General features: G+C 43.5%; 1 pseudogene; it reads left to right on the top strand.

Moving 5' to 3' along the window:
- The first annotated feature begins 6,380 nt into the window (after positions 1-6,380).
- LOC119540726 lies at positions 6,381-8,324 on the top strand (annotated as a pseudogene).
- Positions 8,325-24,110: the final 15,786 nt, after the last annotated feature.

Raw genomic sequence — 24,110 nt, 5'->3', positions numbered from 1 at the left:
GATACCAGAACCATAAAAACACAAGACGTGCCCAGGTCACCCACTCCCTTGGGCCCTGCCTCTGAGAAACCAGACTCTGGTCCTGTTTCTCCAGGCAGGGGGCTGGACCTTGAGCTCCAGTTTCCTCTTCTGTAAAATGAGGGGATTTTAACTATTTAGCAGGCATAATGTTCTAAAGCCCCAGTCTCATTAGCGATTATAGTTAGTATTAGCTTTCCCCTCCTTTTCAGTTGTTTCAGGGTCTTCCCAAAGTGACCTGGGCCCAGAACATTCTTGCTTCATGCATCTTAACTTCTTTCATTTAAGAATTAGAGAGAGAAATACCCAGATCCCTATTTGAGAGTCTATAAATGTTTCACTCACTAAGTTTATTCTTCAGAAACTTAAATCCTTCAGAGTACTCCTATGCCAGCTAAGTCCCCCAAACCAGAGGCAATAGCCTCTTCAAGAACATCAACTAGATGTGTCCCCTTTTCTCATAAAGTTGACACCCCTTTTCAACATGAACAGGTTGGGTGGTCACTGCCTAGACAACCCTGAAGATCGGGAAAGTGATTAAACTAAAGGAAGAGGTAGCAATAGACAAGAAGGAATTTAACAAAGGATTATTATTAGTAATCTCTACATAATTTTCTTGTTCTTAGTTGCTAGGGTAGTAGAATAGCTAGAAGGAAAGAATTGAAATGGTGGAACTGTAACCCATAGCATCCTTTGAAATTTGTTCTATAGCTACTTGTTAAATTGTAATTTGAAAGCTATCACCTTTTTGTGTATATGTTACATTTCACAATAAGGAAATAACTGAAACTATGGTACCGTAACTCATAACAACTTCAGAAATTTCCTGTATAACTACTTGTTAAATCATACTTCGAAAGATATTGTCTTTTTATATATGTTATATTTCACAATAAGGAAATAACTGAAACTGCGGAGCTGTAATCCATAATATTCTTTGAAATTTGCTCTCTAACTACTTGTTAAATTGCACTTGGAAAGTTATCACTTCTAGGTGTGTATGTTATATTCTACAATTTAAAAATTTGATTTAAAAATTAAAAAAAAAAGTAGAGAATGTTCTCACTTAGTTACAACTAGGACAGCAGAAAGTACCCACTCAAGCAACATTAGGGACAGCATTCTACCATCCAGAAGCAATGGATAGGTGACATCAGTCTCTCAGAGAGCACTGTCCCCCTTGGGGAGCTGCATGCAATGTTGGGGGGAGGGTGTCTTTTGAGCCACCATCACCCATCCTGCTTATGATGATGGAAAAGGGAAGTCCGAGAAGAGGTTAAATCTGAGTTGGGGCCCACAAAAGGTTATTGGGGCAGCAATTTGGTCTCTCCTACCCACCTCCTTTTAATAATATTATTTTAATAATCTTTCTCCTCCAAGGGTATTTCCATAGTTTCAATATTTGGGCTTTGCTATAAGAAAATTTCCCTACCATTATGCTTTGTTTACTTTGCAATTCTCTGAAGATGTTCTTCTGATAGTCTTTGCTGTTTGTCATTCTTTTTTCTCCATTGCTGTGTGCCATCATTTCTCATTGACTTCTGTCTTGTGCTCACTGCCTGAAACCTGATCTACCCTCTGAGGTCTTTATGAACCCTACCTGGACAAAGACATTTGCCTTCTCTGGAACTCCACAGCACTTAGTTTCTGGTGCTTTTGTGATCGTTAGCAAACTCTGCCTGGATGTGTGCTGGCGTTAGACTTTTTTCCGGCACCACGCCAGAGGGTCCTTAAAGCAAGAACTCTTCCGTAGATTTGTATGTTTCAGTCCCTGCTGTACTTAGTTAGCCCTGCCCTTGGCACATTATACTTGCTTGATCAGTATTTATTAAATTTAACTGGAAACTCCAATTTGAGAAGAGAAGATGAGTATACACTAAGCATGACAGATTTAAACAAAATGGAAATAATTTTCCTTGAGAAATGCCTCAAGGAATAAAATGTGTGGCTTAAAAAAAAAAAAAAAAAAAAAAAAACCAAAAAACCCACCTGCTCAGAGAATTCTTTTCTTTAGGAGAAACACAAACTACAAAATAAATCACTACTGCCCCTCATATCTTTAATAAGGAAATTCTGAATAACCCTTTCCTGGGGACCCACTGAGTCAGAGGTTCACACCTGGTGAGGTAAGTTGTGGGTGTGATGATAGAAGTGATGAATATTCTTTTGGCTTCAGACCCCACATCAGCTATTCAAATACCAGTGATGCAAGTTTCTATATGTGGAGTCCTTGATACTGAAGAAAGTGCTTCAATGCACAGGCTTGAGCGGGACCCAGCAAGTTGAGCTGCCTGGAAAAGGAGCCTGATAGGGCACGTCCAGAGGGCCCCTCAATCTTTGCACTGGACAAAGAGCCACCTTCTTCAAGGTGGGGAACCTGGAGGCAGCAGAGGGGGCACTGCACAGATCTGGCAATCTGAGTTTGGAGATGACCAGCTGTCAATCAGATACGAGCATGGGAAACTTAGGAGAGGGGGTGGCTGGGAATTGAGACCCTGATGGTGGGGGAGATCACCCTGGGGGGGTGTGGAGGAGGAGGGGTGTGGGCTGAGGATGGAGCCCCAAGGGCCCCAACACTTAAGTGGTGAGTGGAGGATGAGTCAGAAAGAATGCCTAGAGAGTTTAAGAAGAGGTAGGAGAGGAATTTAGGAAGGAAATTGAGGGAGAAAGAGATGAGAGAGAGAGAGAGAGTGAGAGAGAGAGAGAGAGAGAGAGAGAGAGAGAGAGAGAGAGAGAGAGAGATCAGCCTGATGGACAAAGCAGAGAGTTTCTCTAAAGTAAGAATTGAAAAGTGCCCATTGGATTTGGAGTGAGGCAAAAGGATGGGGTAGGTTGAATAAAACTGGACATAGCAGGTGGATTTGAGTGGTGCCAGAGAAGAGAGAGAAGTAGAGAGACTATGGAGATGTGGTGCCGGGCCGCTGGGATCTCCCTTCGAGGAAGGGCTTGTTGAGCCGCCGAGGACAGTCGGAGACAGTCTTCAGCCCTCAGCTTGTCAGGGTCAGCGGCAGAGGGCTGTGGCTGTGTGTGCTTCCAGTATACAAACGAGGAACAGCTGTAGGATAAAAGTCCCATCGCCATAGGGAGAAACTGGAAGGAAAACAGGGGTCATAAATCCCAAACAGTTCCGGAAACCTGCAGGGCATACTCCATTTGATTTTAAGGTCTGAGAGTGATCTACAGAATAAAGTTTTGTCATCAGGGCCTGATGGAGCAGCAGCCCCACCCTTTCCAAGGGCTTGCGGGGCAGTCATGCTCTACACAAACACTGGAGTGAAGACTCCAACATCTCCAAGCATGGGGTGGCGACTGGACTCTCCATAATCTCTGGGGCCCAGGCTCAACCCCCTTGGAACAGTGGGGTGATGGCCAGACTCTCCCCAATCCCTGGGGTATGTGCTCCACCCTCTCTGAAGCCTGGGGCAGCAAGCATTCTTCTTGGACAAAGGGGAACCAAGCTCTCGACAATCTCCCAGGCTTCTGAGAATCCTGGGGTGGTAACACTCTTCCTGAACTAGAGGACTGAAGGCCCATCCTCTGCCAACTGGGAGGCAAACTCACCCTCTCCACATAACTGGGTGGTTGCACTCTCCTGGCCCAAGGTGTCCTCGCTCCAGACCTTAGCTTCCATGGTTCTGACTCTGAAGTCATTTTACCTTCAATGTGTCCCTTTTCTGTCCCTTTTAGTCTGGGCTGGCAGTGGTTCCATTCATACAGATCTTGCAAAAAAACCTGTCAGTTTCCCATGCAGTACACAGGTGTCCCAAGCATCAGACAATAGGACTTTCCACAAATCCTTTCTGGATAACGGCATCTCCAACCCCGACTCGTGCTAAAATGGCTGACTGAATCCATGTTCAGTCACATGGGGCACTATTCTCTGGGGTCTTGCTTTCCAGAAGCTCGGAATTTTCCAAACTATCAGCTTCTGGTTTATTTGTTCTCAGGAGTTTAGTTCTCAGCTTATTCCTTTCTTCTTGCATCTTCCTATAAGTTGCAAGGAGAAGCCAGGCTGCATGTTCTACATTTAATTTGGAAATCTCCTTAGCTAAATATCCATGCTTGTCACTTTCAAGTTCTTTCTTCCATCCAGCATCAGGACTCAATTTTGCCAAATTCTCTGCCACTTTAAAAAACGGAGCACCTTTCTTCCAGTTTGCAATGGCACATTCATCATTTCTGTCTAAGGCCTCATCAGAAGTATCCTTAGAGCCCATATTTCTGCCAACAGTCTCTTCAAAGCCATCTAAGCCTTTTCTATCAAGCATCTCCCAATTCTTCCAGGATCCACCCCTTATCCGTTTATGAAGTGGTTCCAGTATTTTTGGTATTTGCAATCTCAGCACCCCACTCTTTTGGCACCAAAATCTGTTTTAGCTTGCTAAAGCTGCTGAAAAGCAATATATCAGAAACAGGCTGGGTTTTAACAAAGGGGATTTCTTAGTTTATAAGCTTACATTTCTAAGGCCCTAAAATGTCCAAATCAAGGCGATCCGGAGATCCTGGACTTCTCTGTCAGATGAAAAGGCACATGGTGGCATCTGCTGGTCCTTCTCTCCCAGGTTTTGTTGCTTTCAGCTTATGGCTGCTCCATCTGTGACTTTCTTTCCAAGCTTCCAGGCCTTTTTCTTTTAGCTTCTGTTCTTTCCCTCTATCTTTCATCCTTTTATGAAGGACTCCAGTAAGAGGATTAAGATTCACATGGGGCATAGAGTGAAATAACCTAATCAAAAGGTCCCACCCACAGGAATGGGCTAGCTTTAGGAAACATGATCTTCTGGGGTCCATAAAGCTCCAAACCATCATAGATATGCTGTCCACTCTCTAAGATCGAGGCTGAAGACATACTGATGAGGTGAATCTTGATTGCTTTTGGGGGATGTTCAGGGAAGCAAGGAATGTCTTGTCCGATGACCTCAACTCCGGCACCAGGTAAAGACCCAGTACTGGAGAAATGAAAGGAGGAAACCTTGAGGTTAAAGAGGGAGGATTTTGGGGATGTAGAACAAGTTTTAGCATAGCTGTTAATAGAAAAGAAACCTTGGGCAAAGTCCACAAAACAAGAAAATGGGATCTGGGATAGATAGAGGAAAAACCCGCTTCATCCTATTAGAATCTGATCTGTCAAGAAGGATTTTGTGTACTGATTCTGGAATCCAATGGGTTTGCTATTCTTTCAAATTCTGTGACATCCCAACATTTGCTAAATATACCCTCTATATGATACACAAACATGATAAAAATATTAAACAGGGCAGGATTGAAGGGAGAGCTCCACTTGTAATTGTCCTGTGGCGCCTTGGGATACTGTCATTTAATCAGTTACAATTTCTTCTAAGTGTACCATCATCTATTCCATATTTTTCCTTTTTTTCCCAGAAGGATATAATTTAGGATGTGTGAATTGTCTTAATGAAAGGCAGACCCTTGGTCTATGACATTGCCTTATTGTATCAGCCTGGTAACCCTAATACAGGAAAATGGAATGGGGACAGTGTGGCACTACCTGCCCTTGCTGAACCCCCATTGGTCCCTGGAGGCCACACTTACCTCTAAGGACTCACAAAACATCTTTTTGCATTTCATTTGAGGATTTTTGCCTGAGTTCACTGTCAAGACCACTGATTTGTAGTTTTCAACATTCACCTGTTTGCCATCTTTGGAAGTCAGAGTGACATTACCTCTGTCCTAACACCTCTCTGATTCTCCTTGGTAGTGACATGGTGACACTCCTGTTTTTGTTTTTTTATTCAGCACTCTGGGATATAAGCCGCTCAGACCAGGAAGCCTTAACACTCAGCAGCTCGAGTTTGTCTTATGATCTTTCCCCTGGGTTGGATTTTAGCTCTCTCTTACCAATGGTTGTTTTACTCTTTTCTGTTCAAATGCCAGGCTTCTTACTGAGAAGCCAGAAGCTCTAAAAGGATTCTGCTCTCCCTCTGTCATCTGGAAGCATCATACACTGGCCATTGCAAGGGGCCTACCTCTGTTATCTCTAATGTGTCCTTCTTTCCCCTTCGGTCATAACCCACCTTCATTCATAACCCACCTTCATTCATACCAAGACCAAACTTCCTTACCTTTCCTTTCCCATGTAGGCATATGGATACCATTAAGTTCAATTTCCCAGAACTCCTTACGTAGTGAGTGACATGTATGAATGGGAAAATTGGAGGGGAAAAAAAGGGAGAAAGGAAATAACTCTAAAAAGGACGTTCACACTGTCTGCATCTGATCAAGCTCACTGCAGTATCGCGTGGTTCTAGTTTACTTGTCCGCCAGAGGGCGCAACTGAGCGAGGAGGCGGTCCCCTCCCACGGCAAGACGGCAGCTCTTCCTCCGCGCGGCGAATCGCGGTCACAATGCGGTTTTTGTTGCTTTTTAGTCGTCAGGGAAAGCTTCGGCTGCAGAAATGGTATGTCCCACTGAAGGACAAAGAGAATAAAAAGATCACAAGGGAACTTGTTCAAACTGTTTTAGCACGTAAACCTCAAACTTGCGGCTTTCCTTCCTCCCTCCCTTTCTTTCTCCCTTTCTCCCTTTCTTTCTTTCTTTCTTTCTTTCTTTCTTTCTTCTTCCTTCTTCCTTTCTTCCTTCGGCCGGTCTTCCTTCTTCCTTTCTTCCTTCGGCCGGTCTTCCTTCTTCCTTTCTTCCTTCCTTCCTTTCTTTCTTTCTTTCAATACGGCTGTGCTTTAATTTGGGTCTTAAGTGTCTAACTGTAACAGACACCACACTTCTAAACAAATCCACTAGCTCTGAAACACATCCAATCATAATGTAATAGTAATACACCTTGCATCATAAAATGCATCAAATATCTACTCCATAAACTCACTGTGTTATATCTTGGTATTTCGTCATAAGAAAAGGGGTATATCTGTAATTCACATTCAGAAGCATGTTCCTGAAGACTCAAAAGGTATGAAATATTGTCTGTCAATTTGCTTCCCAAACATTTGTTTAAAAACAGCATAATTTATTCTTTAAAGTAATTTTATGGACATGGGGAGTCTAGTCAATTTCATAGTAAGGTTGATTGAATATGCCACAAAGAGAATGCTGGTATTTTCCAGAACAATCAGATAGATATCAGCATTAAATCATAAACTTACAACTTTTAAAAATCCGTGAGAAAAAAAGTGATATAAATTAAAGCCTCTTTTCAGATGTTTTAAAATTTCTATAAAACTTTTTGTCCCAAGATCATTTAACTATGGTACACAAAAGATACTGGATACATTCCCTGGTGTCAAAGTGGGGAAACCCCCTCTTTTATGTAATAAAATCATCTTCAGATCCATCTTGATCCAAGCCCTGGTAGTCTGAGGGCAGCTTCCTCTTGAAAGGCAGAATGTTGTAATGGGGAGTGTCATCTTCATTTATTGGTTAGTATTCTCATTCGATCTCAGTTAGGAAGCCACTTCCAGAGCCCGATCTAGAGCTGGAGTCTGATCCAGAAAAATCCTCAGAAAGAGGGAAGACACCCTGCATGTTCTGGAACCTCATCATTGAAGAAGGGTCAGTCCTCGGAGGGAGGATCCTGTCAGATTCTCCAGGAGGTGGGTGGGACATTGGTCCCTTCTCCTCACTGCAGTTTGCAGAATTACCGTCTAGGCTGCAGTGCACCCACTGGTACTTGGCTCTCCACATGGGATAACTGTGAACTGAAGATTCCCAAAACAGGATGAGGGAGAGAGCCAGGAAAAGCCTGCTGCACTGGAGGAGCCTCTGCAACGGGACCAGCCCAGCACGCTCGGGCCCCAGCCCTGCACACCAACCTCACGATTAGGAAACATAGCAAGGTGCTTGCTCTCCCTTTCGGAAAAGGTTCCGAAACTTCCAACCCTGCCCAGAACACATGTCACAGTTTCCTCTCTCTGGCTTCTGTCCCTATCCCTGCTCGTGCTGCCAAGGACCAGAGGTGAAGTGGCTTGCTCAGGATCCTTTGCACAGCTTTCTTGAGTGGTGAGATCTAAAGAGTGTTTACCAAAGATATGCTAGTCTGTATTTTTGCTGTATTGTTGGGGATCAGGACAATGAACTAATTACCCTGGAAATAATTCATCGTTAAGTGGAATTGCTTGACAAGTGTTTGGCAGCATGTGTGAACCAGTTATCATCTTTAGTTTTGAGAAGGCTTATTTTATTTTGAATGAGTTTCTCTTGGGAGGGGAAGTTCAGGAAACATCCTCAAGGCAACTGAGCAGGCAGATCTCCTGCAGGAGGAAGCTGAAACCCCACATAATGGTCCTGAAGAAATTGGATGGACGTGGCTCTCCGCCCCGTTGATGACTTCTTGTGGCTAATTTCACTAGCTGTCCACTGCCTTCATGTCCATATTAGCTGATGCTGTGAGATGTTTGTCAGTATCACTGTGTGCTGACCCACTTCATTCAGACCTACACACAAATTTATATATTTAAAAAGAGAACTTTGGTTGATCAAGTGAGAAATTACGGGACTTAAATCTGAATTAAAATGATGCAGGGAAGAGTTCATTGATGAGAGGGTTATCATGGTGGACAATTGCATCCCCACTCTGCAGGAGCCCCTCTAAGAAACCATGTGAAACAGCCCTCCCAGTTGTCCCACTGAATGATTGGAAGTCTGCAGCTTCACCCACAAAAGTTTCTATTGGTTAAGGGTCAACCCTTTGGATGAGCATTTCAGGATTGTGGAGCTGGAGAAAGCCTCTGATAGGGAAGCAGAGAGATGCAAAGTATTTGCATGGGGACCTGGCCATGAAGCTGAAATCCATCTCAGCTGCAGAATCAAGGGGATATGGAGAAAGGATTCCAGAGTCTTCTCCAAAAGTTTTGCCAAAATTTGACAGCAACAATATTTGTGTTTGGATCAAAACACAGAGTCCATGGAATTTTAAATAATTCTGAGCTTGAGGGAGGGATCCACTTTATTGTGTTAGAAAAAATTCTGACAAAATTGGTATTTTTCTGAATGTTTCTAAACAATTCACTCTAGTTTTCCTGAATGCAGACCAGTTTTACTTGTTCAAATGCTACTTTTATATCCTTTATTTACAAACTAAGATAGAAATTTAGTAGCTCTTTAAAAGTATCATGAAATGAAATTCCAAAAGAGTTAACAAATTGTAAATTGCCTTGGTCTCCAGGAAGCTTCGGTAAGGTTAAAAAAAAAAACAGCATATTTTCATATTTTCTTGAGGTGAAAGCTAACTGCTAACTCTGTTGTATATATTACTACATAAAGGGGGGCATAATTATATATATATGTGTGTGTATATATATATATATATATATATATATATATATATATATAATACTGATAACTTATAAAACTTTAAGGGCTAAGTCCTCAACTAGAATTGCTTAGTTCATGTTAGATTTCAACATTTTATTTTATCAGATCTGGAATGTCAGACGGAAGTCAAATATTTAATTTGGGAGATCTGACTGATATTTTATGAATTAAAAAATGGAAACTTAGAGACTTTGGGTTGAACAATTAACCCATGCTTCCGAACTAGGGTATTTGGGGTATGGGGGTAAGGGGGTGTGGAGTGTGGCAGATCAGGAACTGAGTATAATGACAGAGCCATTTGGTCAAAGTCGCTTAGTATATCCTGCTTTAAAAGCCTGAAATCCACAGAATCTTTACTCCTATTTATATTTATTTGTTTGTTAGTTTGCTTTTAAAAGCTTTAGGTAGCAATATATGTATGTATTCATATTAAATTTATTCTTATTCTCCTTTTATTCTTTCAATTACTGCCTAGTTTGTACCTTGAACATACCTAATGTGCAATTAAAAATATCAAAAATTTAGAAAAAAAAAAAAAAAAATGATGCAGGGAAGAAAGTTACCTTTTCTGGATAGCTGAAAGTTCAAATGTCATTTTCTCTTAATCTGATTCTGTGTGTGTATGAAAATGACACTATCAGGTAGTGTGCGCTTATTACATTACTGTATTTGACAAAGGAAACTGTTAAATTATAATATGAAGCCTGGTTTTATGAAACCAAAGATCAGTGCAATATTTCAGTATATTTGAGAATAAAGGAAATAGGCATGTTACATAAAAAATGGATGAAAATTTAACTCTATGTTGAGACTTTCTAAGACAACAAATTTATACCAAAGACCCCTATTGGAAACTACATACCTTAAAATACAAAGGGAATATAGATTTTCAATGATTTAATTAGAATGATGCTGTTTTAGATGAAAAAATATTTCTTGAGCATTCTGAACCTTGAATGAGGAACATAGCATCAACTGTTTCATAATCAAGAGCATCTTCTCTTTAAGGCCAAGCACATTTAACTGCTGAGATGAATTCTTTGTGGTCGTATCATTTAGTCACTTAGGTGCATTGTTTTGATGCCCCAAATAAAGTAGAAATGCTAATTTATCATGACTTCATAATAATATCTTAGAAAACATGTGGGTCACAAAACAGCATTGCATAAGTCATTGTTTAAAGCACAAGTGTTCCTTCTGGGGTGCTTGTTAAAGCCAAATTTATTTTGCTTTCCTGTTGTTTCCCTCCATTTATAAGTGCTACAGACTTTATGGTATCTTCCTTCCCTTCCATGGTACTGCCTGGCTATCAGAACTCTTAGAGAAATAAAAAAGACACCTTTCATAGAAAAATGAGTGTTGAATGAGGTAAAATGGCATTAGCAGGTCCTATATTCTTTAAAAAAAGTGATTAAACTGAGAGGAAGGGGTAGCAACAGACAAGATAGGATTTAACAAAGGATTATGAATACTGAATCTTTATATAAATATCTTTTTTTTTTAGATGCTAGGGTATTAGAATAGCTAGAAGGAAATAACTGAAATGGTGGGACTGTAACCCATAACATTCTTTGAAATTTGCTCTCTTAATTACTTTTTAAATTGTACTTTGAAAGTTATGCTATGTATATATGTTAAATTTCACAATAAAAAATGTATTTTAAAAATGTCAGTGCATTGGGAGGATTGGGAGGGGTCAAGATTGCTGTCAGGAAAATAAATCAAGAGACTATTGAGACCTCTAACAGGACTCCCACTTGGTGCTGGGTTTGCGCTGAGCAGAGGGGGACCATAGTGGAGTGGGAGGCTGAATCCCTCTCTTTGTCAAGCCCCCTGGACATGCTGGGCCCTGCAGGGGTCAGGAGGCCCTGGCTGGCTACCAACCTGCTCACCTGAGCTCTGCAAGCTTCTTCGCCATGGGCCAGGGCTTGGTCCACATGGTGGCAATGAGCTTCTTCTTTCTTCCAGCTGTTCCAGCATCCTGGCCAGTTCCTCCTCCTGCAGAGACTCCCTGCCAGAGGCACTGGAGGCCAAGGAGGAAGGTCTGGAGGCAGAGCCCGGGCAGATGCAAAGGAGAGTTGAAAAGGAGCTCCTTATCTTCAAGGGCTGTGAGGAGAACAGGAGTGGAGAGAAGCAATATTTAGAAGCTGGAAAGCAGAAAGATGAGTAGTAACTGACTTGATCCTAAGAGAGCAAGGTCCTAAGTCAGCAGTGGAAAAAGCTAAGAATCAACCAAATAAATACTGCTGAGTTCCCCAAAGACCCAGAAATTAGCAGCACCAGATCTCTTTGGAGTTGGGTTTGGGTAGAGGTTGCTAACCTAAAGAAAACTGTTTGGGAGCTGATCCCTAGATATCTTCCCTGTCAGGTTAACTGCACTTCCCTCATCACAGTGAATTCTGGAGGTTTATTCGCTGGAGTGGGAAAAACAGGGTCTCTGTGCTAAGGAATGCCAGGTACAGCTGAGGGTGGGAGAACAGGACTTAACACGAGGGATGAAGTTAACACGTGTTATGGATGTTGTGCACCTAGCCTGAGCCCCCCACACCTCTCCCAGGATGCTGGCGGCCAGGTCTTCACCCTCCAAGCAGCAGACTGGAAGGGTCTTTGCAGGAGGACTTGATCTGTCAAGAAGGCCTATATTGTAGGTTTCCCAACAAAGGGCCCACTCAATCCCTCCACATTCAGGATGCCCTACCAGGAGCTTGGAGCTTCCAGGAGGTTTTTGTTTCTCATTCTTTATAATGTCAAGAAACAATCGAAGATAATGAGACATCTGAAAAACAGCTTTAATATGAAAGAGATAAATGTAATTTTAAGATTCAGAGACTACGCTAAGAGAAGAAATATCCTTATAGAGATAAGAGAAGATATTGAATGATGAAACAAGAACAGAATGCTATAAAAAGGAAACATTCAATGAAAAGAAAAGAGCTATTGGAAATTAAAACATGGTAATAGAAATAAAAACTCAGTTGGAGGGCCATAAGATAAAGATGAGGAAATGTCACAAAACTGAAACAAAAAAGGCAAGGACATATATTTTAAAAGGATAAAAAATATAAGAAAATATGTCTTCTTATTTGAGTAAAAGGAGTTGCAGAAAGAAGAACTGGGGAAACAAGGGAAAGAAATCATTCAATAAAATTTCCCCAAAACTAAAAGAAATTACATGCTGGATTGAAAGGGCTAAGTGCTCAGTACAACTGATAAAACAGATCCACATCAAGACACATAATCTTAAAAGTTCAGAACACTATGAATAATAAAGAGTTTTCAGAAAGAAAAACTAAGTCACTTACAAAGGATCAGAAATCAGAATAGTTTTGGACTTTTCAAAGGAACACAGAAAGACAGTGGAGCAAAGGCTTGGAAAATCTGAAGGAAAGTGATTTCCAACCTAAAATTTATATCCAGCCAAACTAGTATTAAAGTAGGAAGGTAGAATAAAGTTATTTTCAGACATGTAAGGGCTACCTTGGCTTACCTCCCACACATCCCCTCTCAGAAAGCTATTGGAAGATATGTTCCACCAAAGCAAAGGATTAAACCAAAAAAAGGAGAAAATGAGGAATTTGGGAAAGAATAGGTCTAAAATAGGAGAAAGGTGAAGGAAGATTGCAGGATGACAACTTTTTCATCAGGCATAGAGAACAATGAGGCCAGACTAAAGCAGGGCATAAAGCTCTAGAAGAAACCACTTCAAGAAGACAAAATGGACAGAATTGTCAATACAAAGGAGCATACTGAGAAGATGTTTAGATCACTGGCAGTGAGTTGGGGTGTGGATTATAAAATTATAAAAAAAACAAAACAAGACAATTATAATCTCCTGGGGGGTGGGGAGGAGGAGGTGGAAAGTTGGCAGGAAAGAAAAAAATAATCATAATTTACTAAATAACTCAGCTCTGAACAGCATATGTAGTCCAAAGAATTTAAACACTGAATACTGATCTAGCCAAGTGTAAGATATAACTATACTGGGAGGATGGGGTAAGATAGGACATGTGCTGGAGAGGGAGAGAGCAGGAAAGAGAGAAAAATTGTCCTCTTTCACAGTAACAAATCAACAGGCAACATTTAAAACAGAAACAATTGAGACATAGCATGCTATTTGGAAAGGCGGAGATAAATATCAAGAGAAAAAGTTGAAAGTGGTTGCCTCTGAAGAGTGGAAAACAGTGTAACAAGATGAGGACAGAAATTGCTGCCTGTCTTACAAACTTGTAGAACTCACTGGCTCTTCCAATTATATACATGAATAATGAAATTGGCTATCCCAGTACCCAACCTGTCTACATTAAGATGACTTTGTGCTATGTCTCTTTCTCCTTAGCATGACTTTATTTTCCCGGGAGTCTTCTACCCAAGCAAATAGTTTGGTTGTTCATTACAGGATTTTCCTGAAAGACCCATCAACTCTTCAGTGGAAAGCATCGACAGATTGTGCCTTAAGAGTCTCGGCATCCCTTGCCTCAAAATCTTGGCCTTGCTGTTTACACCATCCTGGACTGTTGTATTGTGATTCTTACCCATTCTCAATCAAGCCTGCACTTTGAAAGACCTGCCTTAAACCAAACTTCTACTTCTCAATAAATTCTGTCCTTACCTTCGTTCCTCTGAGACATTGTCAAAGCGTTGCCAGTGGTAAGCAATGAACTCAGCTTTGTCTTACTGAGAGAGAGAGAGAGAGAGAGAGAGAGAGAGAGAGAAAGAGAGTGGGAGAGGGAGAGAGAGAGAGAGAGAGACTATTGAAATGTTCTCAGTGAGCAGTGATGAACGTTTGAATTAGGATAGTGGCGGGGGTGGGGAGTGGGGACCTATGGACAACAGGCTTCAGGGTGGGGAGGACAGAGGAAAGGTGAGGCAGAGGAAGAATGACTGGGGGGAATACCAGTTCTTGTTGCTTGACATCACGTTGACTTGACACAGAATAAGAACCCCACTTTAGTCCAAGGCTTCCGTTGTGTAATGAAAGGGGGAAATTAAAACCCAGAGGAAATAGAAACCCTTGTCTTTGGTCAAACGTCAGCTGGTGGAACAGTGAAGAGTAGAAGCCAGATCTTCCACCCCGACCCAACCCTCTTCCACTGGGTGCAGGTTAGAGCCACCTGGGGGCTCGGAATCCCTGGGCTGGGACCACTGGCGCCTAGGACAGCGCCCAAGCATGTCTTCCTACTGTCGTCACTATGGTTGTTCTGCCCAGACCACACTTTATTTTTCTCTGTTTTATAATTGCATATTGCATATTCCCACTGATTTGCCTGAAATGAGAGAGGCACTGAATGTTTGGATGGAGAAATATATGCAACAAATGAACAACAAAAAACCCTCCTTCTTCTTAGGCCTGTTGTTGATGACAAACTAGAACTAATTTGCAAGGATCTCATTGAAATTGCAGGAAAGGGGGGCCTTAGCAGGCTGCTCTCCAGTAAAGGACTATCAGAGGACAATAATTGTGCAGTAACCAGTTACCAATATAAATTTTGTGAAATTAATAATCTCTATGAGTTTATTTTAGTAAAAACAAAGGTTTTTTAAAATATAAAATACACAAAACCTTTTAAAAACATAGGTTTATTTTACTGAAGATTTTGATCTTCCCTACCCATAACTCTCTGTAGAGCCCCAAGTTCCTTTATCACAAAGTTTTTTTCCAAGGGGATATTTAGGAACACGAGTCCCATGGTTTGGGAAGGAATACTATATTATCATTTTACCATTCTTGACCAATTTGAAGGGTAGAAACTAAACTTTTATTTTCATTTTCTTTCACTGTTAGTGAAGTTGAATTTTTTCACTACAATTGTTAGTTATGGTTTCTCTGTTGTGAACTGTGTATGTCCGAATTCCTCACATTGTATAATAGAAAATAAAAATAGCTATTGGGTGCTTTCTATGTGCTAGTTACTGTCTTAGAGCACATATATAGTAACTCAGTTCACCCTGATTGCACCAGGAGGCAGGGACTACTACTAGTGTCATTTTGTAGAAGAGGAGACAGAAACATGGAGAAGTCGGGTAACTTGCTCCAGGTCACACCCGGAAAGCCTGGGTTCAGAGCCTGTGCCCTTAACCAACAAACTGCTGAGAGCTTCCCAATTTGTTTGTTTGTCTTTTAATTTTTTTTCTATCAAATATAAATATTTAAAATATTCTTTGTGGTTAAATCTCTCAGTCTACTTCTTCCTTTTGTTGGCTCATTTTCTTCTTTCAGTCAACTTAGAACATCCTCCACTTTTCAGAGTTAAGAAAGTAATATTTGGATTTTTTTTGTATATTAGATGGAGGTGAGGATTTACATATATAGGTATTTTCTCAAATCATTGACATTTCTCCCAAACCACTTATTAAATAATACTTTGTTTCATTGTTTTATTATGGGCTCTTTCTGTTTGTTTTTTGTTTTTAAATAACATTAATTTTAGAGAAGTTTTAATTTATACAAAAATTTGCACATAAAACAAATGTGTTCCCATATATTACCCCATACACATAGTTTCCTCGTTTATTAACGTCTTCCATTAGTATGGCGCATTTGTTATACTTGATAAACCAGTATTGATAAATTATTAGTAATTAAATCTATAGTTTCCACTAAGGTTCACTCTTTGTGTTGTACAGTTCTATAGGTTTTAACAAATGTATCGTGTCACGTATCTGCCATGATGGAATCAAACAGAATAGTTTCACTGTGTAAAACTGTCCTATGTTTCACTTATTCTGCCTGGTTTTTATTTCATGATCTCTTTTTTTTAAAAAAACAGAGAAGCTGTGATTTTACAGAACAATCAAGCATAAAATACAGGATTCCCACATATCATTCTATTATTATTAACACCTAGCATTGCTCTAGTACATTTTTTACAATTGATAAAAGCACATTTTTATAATTGTGCTGTTAACTACAGTCCATGCTTTAATGATTTCATAATCTCTTATTTTTAAAATGAACATTACATATCCAGTTATCTCTTTGAGGATTCTGAAACCTCATTTTGATTATTCAATTCTTTTTCACTTCGTCTTGCCTGAATTTGTCTCTATAGTGTTGCTATTGCTGGCTATCTTTCTCAGTGTTAGGTTTTGTGAATTTTGGAATTTTAGTTTTCAGGTTAATTTCCAGGTGCCCCCTCCCTTCATCTCCCTCTCTCCCCCTCCTCTCCCCCCTCCTCCTCTCCCCCCTTGCTCTCCCTCGCTCCCTTTCTCCTGCTCCTCACTTCCTGATCCAGGGCCTGTGGGCCGCACCTGGACCTGGTCTTGCTTGGGAGCTAAGGCTCCTGTCCTGGGATGACCCTGGGGAGGACTCGGATGCAGCCCTGCAGGTGGGAGGCTTGGTTAAGTCCAGGAGCCGGGCTGTTTTGGTCTTGTGGGCCTCCCTGGGCCATGTTCCCAGGCAAGATCAGTAGCAACTTATTTCAGTCTTCTTTCCTGAAGAAGGTGGAATGGTGGGAGTGGCCTCTCCCAGCTGCTGGGGTTTTGAGTCATGGACATGATGCTGGTCCCCAACCTCAAGTGGACAATTTAATTCTTCCTCATTGTTTCACAGGACTTGAACTCTCAGCTGCCTGGACTCTACCTGGTCTCACAGCCCTATCCATCTTTAGCATTTTCATTCCATTTCTGGGAATATCTATGGGGATATTCTCCCTTTGTTGAGCATGATTTTCATTTTCTTTAATTTTCACCCATCATTGCTCTGTATTGGAAGACCCTGGGCTAGATATTCTGTTCCACTGATGTGTCTGTCTATCTTTGTTCAAGCATTAAAAGATTGTTGTAGCCTTCTACTGTGTGTTAGACCACTCTAACCATTTTCTCTAATCATATTCTATTAGCTTCCTCAAGGCTGGATCAGGGTGTAGGCTCTGCAGTGGTTACCTATGTCAAGAAGGGAGGACGTGGTGCCCTCCCACACCCAATCTGAGGACACTTGAGAGGGACCCTGGGACAGCACTGGGATAAGAAGAAGGCTTCTTCTTGGGAGCTTCCTGCTTACAGTTCATCAAGGGTCTCAAGCCAGCTAGATCTAGCACCAGGGAATATATGAGAGAAGATTGTGGAAGCTTGACATGGTCCCTAGATGGATGATCATAAATTTCATATGTGATGGTTCTTCCCCCAAAATGATTGTGCACAAGACAACCAGGATGTGCCTGGACATGTGTAGCCGTGTCTTTAGGGCCCAGTGAATAAACTGTCCAGTGCTCCAAATCTGCCTTGGCCTGGATTCCCAGGGTCTGGGTCAGGAAGGGATTCCCAGTTGCTTCCAGATGCAGCAACAACCTTTCTACATGCCTGGGCCCACCTTGGTCGCTTCTTCTGCTGCACCAGGATATTTCTCAGCGGCAGAGGCGAGGTGCCCTGATTGGGGAGCCGTGTACAAGGTGGAGCCCCCTTTGCAGTATAAACAGAACCACACCTCTCTCTTGAGTGACCTGTAGGCCATGAATTCAGGGGCAGGGAGAGGCAGCCTGCAGCACCTTGCTGTTGCCCCGGCTCCCCTCTGTCTCGGACAAGCCAGTGGTCGGGCCCAGTGGGCGGAGCAGCAGATGTGGGCCGCCTTCCCCAGCACCAGGCGCCCTGGGTTACCGCCTTGGCCAGACCGTCTGCTGGGGCGCCTGTGCAAGTTTGCTCCAGAAGCCGGTTCTTCCTGGAACTGGGTGTCAGCTCAGGGCAGAGAATGCCAGGAGCCAAAACTTGGCCCTGCTGCAACTGAAAGTCTTCCAATCCTGTCTGAGATAGCAGAATTGTTTCACTTGAGCTTTTGGCCTGAGCCCCGACTTGCAGTTCCATGGGGAAACCTCTGGTAACGCCACTAGGGGGAGCCCTTTCCATGTCTTGGGTATTCTTTTCACTTCATCTGACTCGAGTCTGTGTCTTGAGTATTTGTGGTGAGAGAGTGTGTGCATTTCGAACTTAGTTTTTACGTGATTGTAGTATAGACCCATGACTCAATTTTCCTAATTTATGTCTCCAGCTTAATCTATTGCCATGGTTCAGGCTCTATCATGCTTCAGATGTAGTTACAACTATAGTTGTGTAAAGTTGCAGCAACATGTTACAATGTGAAGTTAGAGAGAAATGAAGGTAAAACGTGTCTTTCGCTTCTCAAATGCCACTCGATCGGTGACAGCCAAGGTGATGAGATTGTCTTGCAGCTTTAGATACCCAGGCAGTGGGAAAAGAGGGGCATGGGAGACTGGCTGAGTGTGTGGAGTGCTGGTTTAGCTCTGCCGTGCTCCAGAAGTCACCTCTAGTAGGAAAGAGAGGGCTCTGGCCATTAGCAAATTTCTTTTCCTGCTCCTGCCGGGTGCCCTGGGGACTATGGGTAGTCTATAGCTGGTGCACGGTTTAAGAACTGCTCGGTGCAGATGCCGCTTGGGTGAGGAGGGAGTGTGACCACCTCCAGGCAAAGGAGTCATAGACAATGGCCAAGGAGTTTGCTAATCCGGCTTTGGGTGTGCAGGAGAGGAAATGGAGGGCAGGAGAGTGGAGCGAGGGGTGGCTGAGAGGCTAAACAGGGCCAGGGCAGGGTCAAGGGGAGCTTCTAGCTTGGCATCCATAAACCCCACCCTACTCTGGTTCCCTTGGAAAGCACAATAAGCTCCCCTGCCTGGGTCAAAACGCTGGAGGGCGATGGCGTTAGATGCAAGCAAGTTAGTGTGAGAGGATTTCAGGAGCAGGGGGCTTGTTTTTCTCTGGTGAGGCTAGAGAAAAGTACCATGTTGCCCATGTGTTGCCTCGTAGGTAAGAAATGGGAGAAAGAGGGAACTAAGTGGGGGTTGGGGGACAGAACCTTCCGGTGGCATCTGGGAAGCATGGAAGAGAGAGAGAGAAGTTCCTGGATGCCTCTCGGGGGGCTTGCGAAGTAGCTTGGTTGACTGCCTCCCATGTGAAATTTGTGATGAAGGGAGAGATGACCCTGTAACAGAAGGGCAGACAGCCAAGGCCCTGTGCCTGATGGAGGACACAGCAGAAATGCAAAGGTCCCAGGGAGTTGAGGTGTGGGACAGAGCAGCAGGCCGGAGGCAAGGCCCAGATTAGGCCAAGGGAGCACAAACACTAGTTTTGCCAGCTGCGAACCTCAGCAGTGGATGCCGGTGGGAAGCTGAGTGACTCAAGGACAATGGGCTACAGGGTACTGAGGGGCCACGTGCAGCTGTGATGCCCACTCCCCCGGAGGCCATATACCCAGAGACCATTGTGGTCAGGAAAAAAGGGGACAGGGAGAAACCCACAAAGACTGGACGTTTGCCCAAGAGAGACTCTGTTTTAGACAGAAAGGAAAAGGAGACATTTAACTTGTAAGCAATGAGATGGCATTAATTAATAGGCAATCACTATCCTCCACCCCAGCAGCAGCAGGGATGGGCTGCAGGACAAGATGAGAAGACTTCTAAAAAAAGAGATGACTCTTACTCTTAGTACCTCAGAGTATAAAGAGTAGTGTGTAAAATTTCAACTCCACTGTAAAGACACCTTGCAATGGGGCAGGCATGCCTTCAGCCTAAGCTGAAGTCTTGATCGCTGCCCCCAGGACACAGGACCATAGAAGAGGAGATGGGAATGGCTGAGCTGAATGCCATGTGCCACAGTGCTTTGTTTTTCTGTCATTTGTGTTGGTGTCCACTGACCAAGCAGGCAGGAAAGGTAATCTCAGTTTTGGGGGGATGCTCCTTCCCCTGGGGGTCTGGGGATTATCCCAGGGGTCTGAGGGAGTTCAGAGCACTCAGAGTTGGGCTCCTGATCTTCAGTCACAGCTGCTATGTTCTGGGTTCCAAAGGTCTCGGCGCTGGGACTTCCCTGCTGAACTTGGCAACGGGACTCTCTCTCTGTGGTTCTCAAGGGCAAAGCTCTTAGTTAGCTTTTGTTTCCTTTGGAATCCATGAGTCGCCCCTCCTCGTTGGGGTGTGGGAGCAGGGCTCCTCCACACTACTCCAAGGACTCCCCAAACCCCATCTGTTTCCCAGAATCTGTGCATCTCCTGATGCCGGCCCTTGACCAGCTTTTGTCCTTCACAAAATGAAGGGTGGGAGTTGGGTGGGGAGGTGGGCTGTCCTCTGGATGCCTGTCAGCTCCTGCCTTTGTCAGGGGACACTAAAGTTCTGGGGCAAGGGTGTGCAAAGGCTTCCCGGAATGGGATAGAGGAAGTGACCAATGATGTACAAAAACCATACATCAGTATATCAATTAAGTATCTAACCATCCCAACAAAGGGACCCCCTGCTCTGAGGGGAGACCACAGGTCTGAGGGGGACGTGTCCATCTCTCCCAGTGGAGATAAAATATGCCCAGAAGAAGGGGAGCTTATTTAGAGCCCCAGATGGATGAATAACCCACCTTTGGGCACTGCAGAGCTGAACGCACGTCCCTGGGCTCTGGTTTTGTAAGAGTACAGGGAGCCTTCGTGGAGAAAGAGTTTACAGTGTGACCAACCATCAGTGTCAAATGCCTAAGAGAGAGAGGAAGGATATCTTGGTCCAAATCTTCTTCTTGTCTGTAGATGTGGAGGGTTAATATTTTGAATATGCGTGCCTCAGGGAAGGGAAGGGAAGGGAAGGATTTACAGAAAGCAGAGTCATCACTTCTGGCTGGTGAGTTTCAAACATTGGGCCCTAGTGGGAAATGAAAAGATTGAGGGCTCAAGCCAAATATTTAGATAGGGAAGTGAAAGCAAGAGGCCCCCCATCTCCATCCTACCATTACCAGAAATGGACCCCCTTGGCCTGGAGGGGCAGAGGGTATGTGCTAAGGCTGTGGACAATTGTGGGTCCCAAAGAAAGGGGTCTTTGGGCTAAGCCATGGGAGGGAGACCTCTGTTTTGCTTCTTCTTTGAGCTCGGGGGCAGGGGTGGAGGTGGTGGCGCTGGGTGAGTGGGGCAGGGGGGCAGCCTCAAGCCCCTGAGAGGGAAGTGCTGTGAGGTGCGGCTGGCCAGACTGCTGCACACAGCCTCACAGGGACCCAGGGAGAAGCCAGGAAGCAGAGCCGCTCCCTCCTGAGACACCCCAGAGTCCACCAGGAAGCCTGAACAGCCTACAGTAGAAACTGCCCAAATGTCCTTCAGCAGGAGAATGGAGAGAAATTGTGGCATATTCACGCAGGGGAATATTCTCTGCAATGCCAGTGAATTATCTGCCTGCCACTATGTGCAATAACGTGGATGAATCTGCAGACAGCTGTCAAAGAAATTGTAGCATATGATTCCATTTCTATAAAGCCCAAGTCCAGGCCAAACTGTAGACCTCAGGAGAATAGCTACACTTTGAGGAGGGTAATGATCAAAGGGGGCATGAGGAGGGCTCCAGACAGCTCAGTTTGTGAAAGTCCACTGAGCTGTACATGTGCGATTTGTGTGCTATTCTATTTGTATGTTAAATTTATATAAAATAATTAAAAAAAAAGAGATTTAAGTACAAAATATGAAACTGCAGAATGGCATGAGGGTGGCGGGAATGGCCTTTTATTATCTGAGTGCCTGCTGGGCCCCTCCTTGTAGGCTATCTGCCCTTGTCCCATCGCTAAGTGAGGAGGGAGATTCTAAACCATTTAGGACTTTCCACCCTTTTCCTTCCTGACGACTTCCTTGAATCAATCTTCTTCTGAGCCACTATTTTTTTTTTTTAAATGGCTTTCTGAATTGATTTCATGCGTCTTTCAGCTCCTGAAAAGATGGAAATGGATTAGATGGGCTTGTGTGAATGAGAGCCGGGCTCTGGAGTGAGAGCCTCACCTTTGTGGGCCCAGGTGAGGCCTGTTGGCTGCTCCCGTCAGTCAGGAGGACACTGTTGATCGAGTCTGAGGTCTTCTTGGTATTTTTCCCAGAGCCACCAAGCTTCACAGGAGCTGTTACTGAGGCAGACTCCAACTCACCCGGCAATCACCTGGGGGAAGGCGACCCCTCTTCTCCACTCTGGGAGATTGAAGACGGAGAGTCCCTTAAATCTGGGTAGGCTCTGTGGCTGCCTGGCCAACAAGGTTTGACGGAAGTCATGCTGTGCCACTTTCCTTAGGAATCTGGCAACTTCCACACCCTGTCTCTTGGAGCCCTCCATGGGATCCCTGAGCTGCCATGTAGGAAGTCAGAATTCCCTGAGCCTGCTATGTAGCCCTCGGTCAACCACCTGCTGAGCCCAGCTGTCCCCACCGAGGCAACAGAAATGTGACTGAAGGTGTCTGGGACACTCCCTACCAGTCCATTTGCCAACTGATGCCACCCAGTGGCCCCAGTCTGCTACCATGTGGAGTTGCAGAATTGCCGAGCTGATGACAACAGCATGAAACATAATGCAGTGGTTGTTCTTTAAGCCACTAGGTTTGGGGGGAGTTGTCACAGAGCAGTTGCATCTTTTCCTGGACCAGAGCCTTCACGCCCACAATAAGTAGCTTCCTGGCTCTGGAAAAACCCATCTCCGGAAACTCACTTTGCCAAGTTGCAGCTGAAATATTTGCCAACACTTCATTCCATTAAAATTAATCTAAGCTCCCGTGCCAGGCTTGTGGCAGGATAATTTATCGTGGAATTAGCTTTTGTTTTGTCTTTGTTGCTATAGCATATTCCCCTCCTGAGAAAGTTACTAATCTCTCCAGTCTGAACTGCTTTCTTGGGTATGGAGAGGGGAGGCAGGTGTAGACGTATTTGGAGTCCATGTGAACATCTAGGCCATGGAAGGCAAGCCTGGGCTGTAGGTACCTGCAGAGAAGAGGTTGAGATTCTCCGGGATCTGGAACTTGGGGGCTTTCCGCTGATGAGGCGGTGGAAACCCAGGCCCCCACCTCTGCCCAGAGCATATCCATGTTGAAGAATTGCTGGTGACTGCCTGGAGACACTGGGCACAGTTTCTCCCAGCCAGGGGTTGCAGGAAGGGGTTCCCCAGGGAGGCTCTGCTGTCAGTGATGTGGAATCTGTGAGGGGCACTGATGGACCGTACCCAGAGGACACGTTCCAGGAACAACAGAAATGATGGCCGGAGTCCTGCGTGTGGAGGACTTGGCCTGGCTCTCGGTTTTCCTGGCACTACATAAGCCTCTGATTTTTTGTAATCCCACCGAGGGAGGAGGGAGCCTCCATAATGGCAAGGATTGAATTTCCTCCCAGTCTGGCAGGTTGGGGCACAGAGCAGATTACATTTGATTGAGAGAAAATAAGGAATGTGACATTTCTTGCACATTTTGTAACTAGAAATGAAAACCATACCATGCTTCTCAAGTCATCCAGAACATTTTACGCCCTTTCTCTTTTCCACACTGTGGGCTTCTGTGTCCAGTGAATTCTTTGTTTTTTCCTTGCCAGGATGTTCTTGTAGTGTCTCCAGGACTGGTTTTTTATTTTTATTTTATTTGTTTGTTTGTTTTTGTGTGTGTGTGTATGAAAAGAAGGGAATGGAAGAAGAGGAGGGGATTGCTCAGAGAAATTAAAAGCAACTATTAAAAATTTTTTTTATTAGAACAGTTGTGGCTTTACAGAAACATCGTGCAGAAAAACAACTATTTTTAATGCAAGTGCTTTATTTTTGCCCACTAAATATCTGCTTTGTGTATTTCTTTTATTATAAATCTAGATATGGATTTTTAAAAATCTAATCTTTTTAATAGATATTACATTTATATAGCTAAAAAATGAAAATGAGTCAACAGGTATGTGAGAAATCTCTCCCACCCTATCCCATCCTGTTTTCCTTCACTTTGCCCTGTAAGTAACCACTTTATTATGAGAGTGCCTTATTTATCCTTCCAATGTTTTTTATGCAACCATACTTTTATTTCCTCCTTTCTTATACAAAAAGCATATTACATACATTCTGCACCTCGAA

This window comes from Choloepus didactylus, chromosome 7 (assembly GCF_015220235.1).
Source record: "Choloepus didactylus isolate mChoDid1 chromosome 7, mChoDid1.pri, whole genome shotgun sequence".
NCBI classification, from domain to species: domain Eukaryota; kingdom Metazoa; phylum Chordata; class Mammalia; order Pilosa; family Megalonychidae; genus Choloepus; species Choloepus didactylus.
This window is presented reverse-complemented; position numbering and strand designations above follow the sequence as displayed.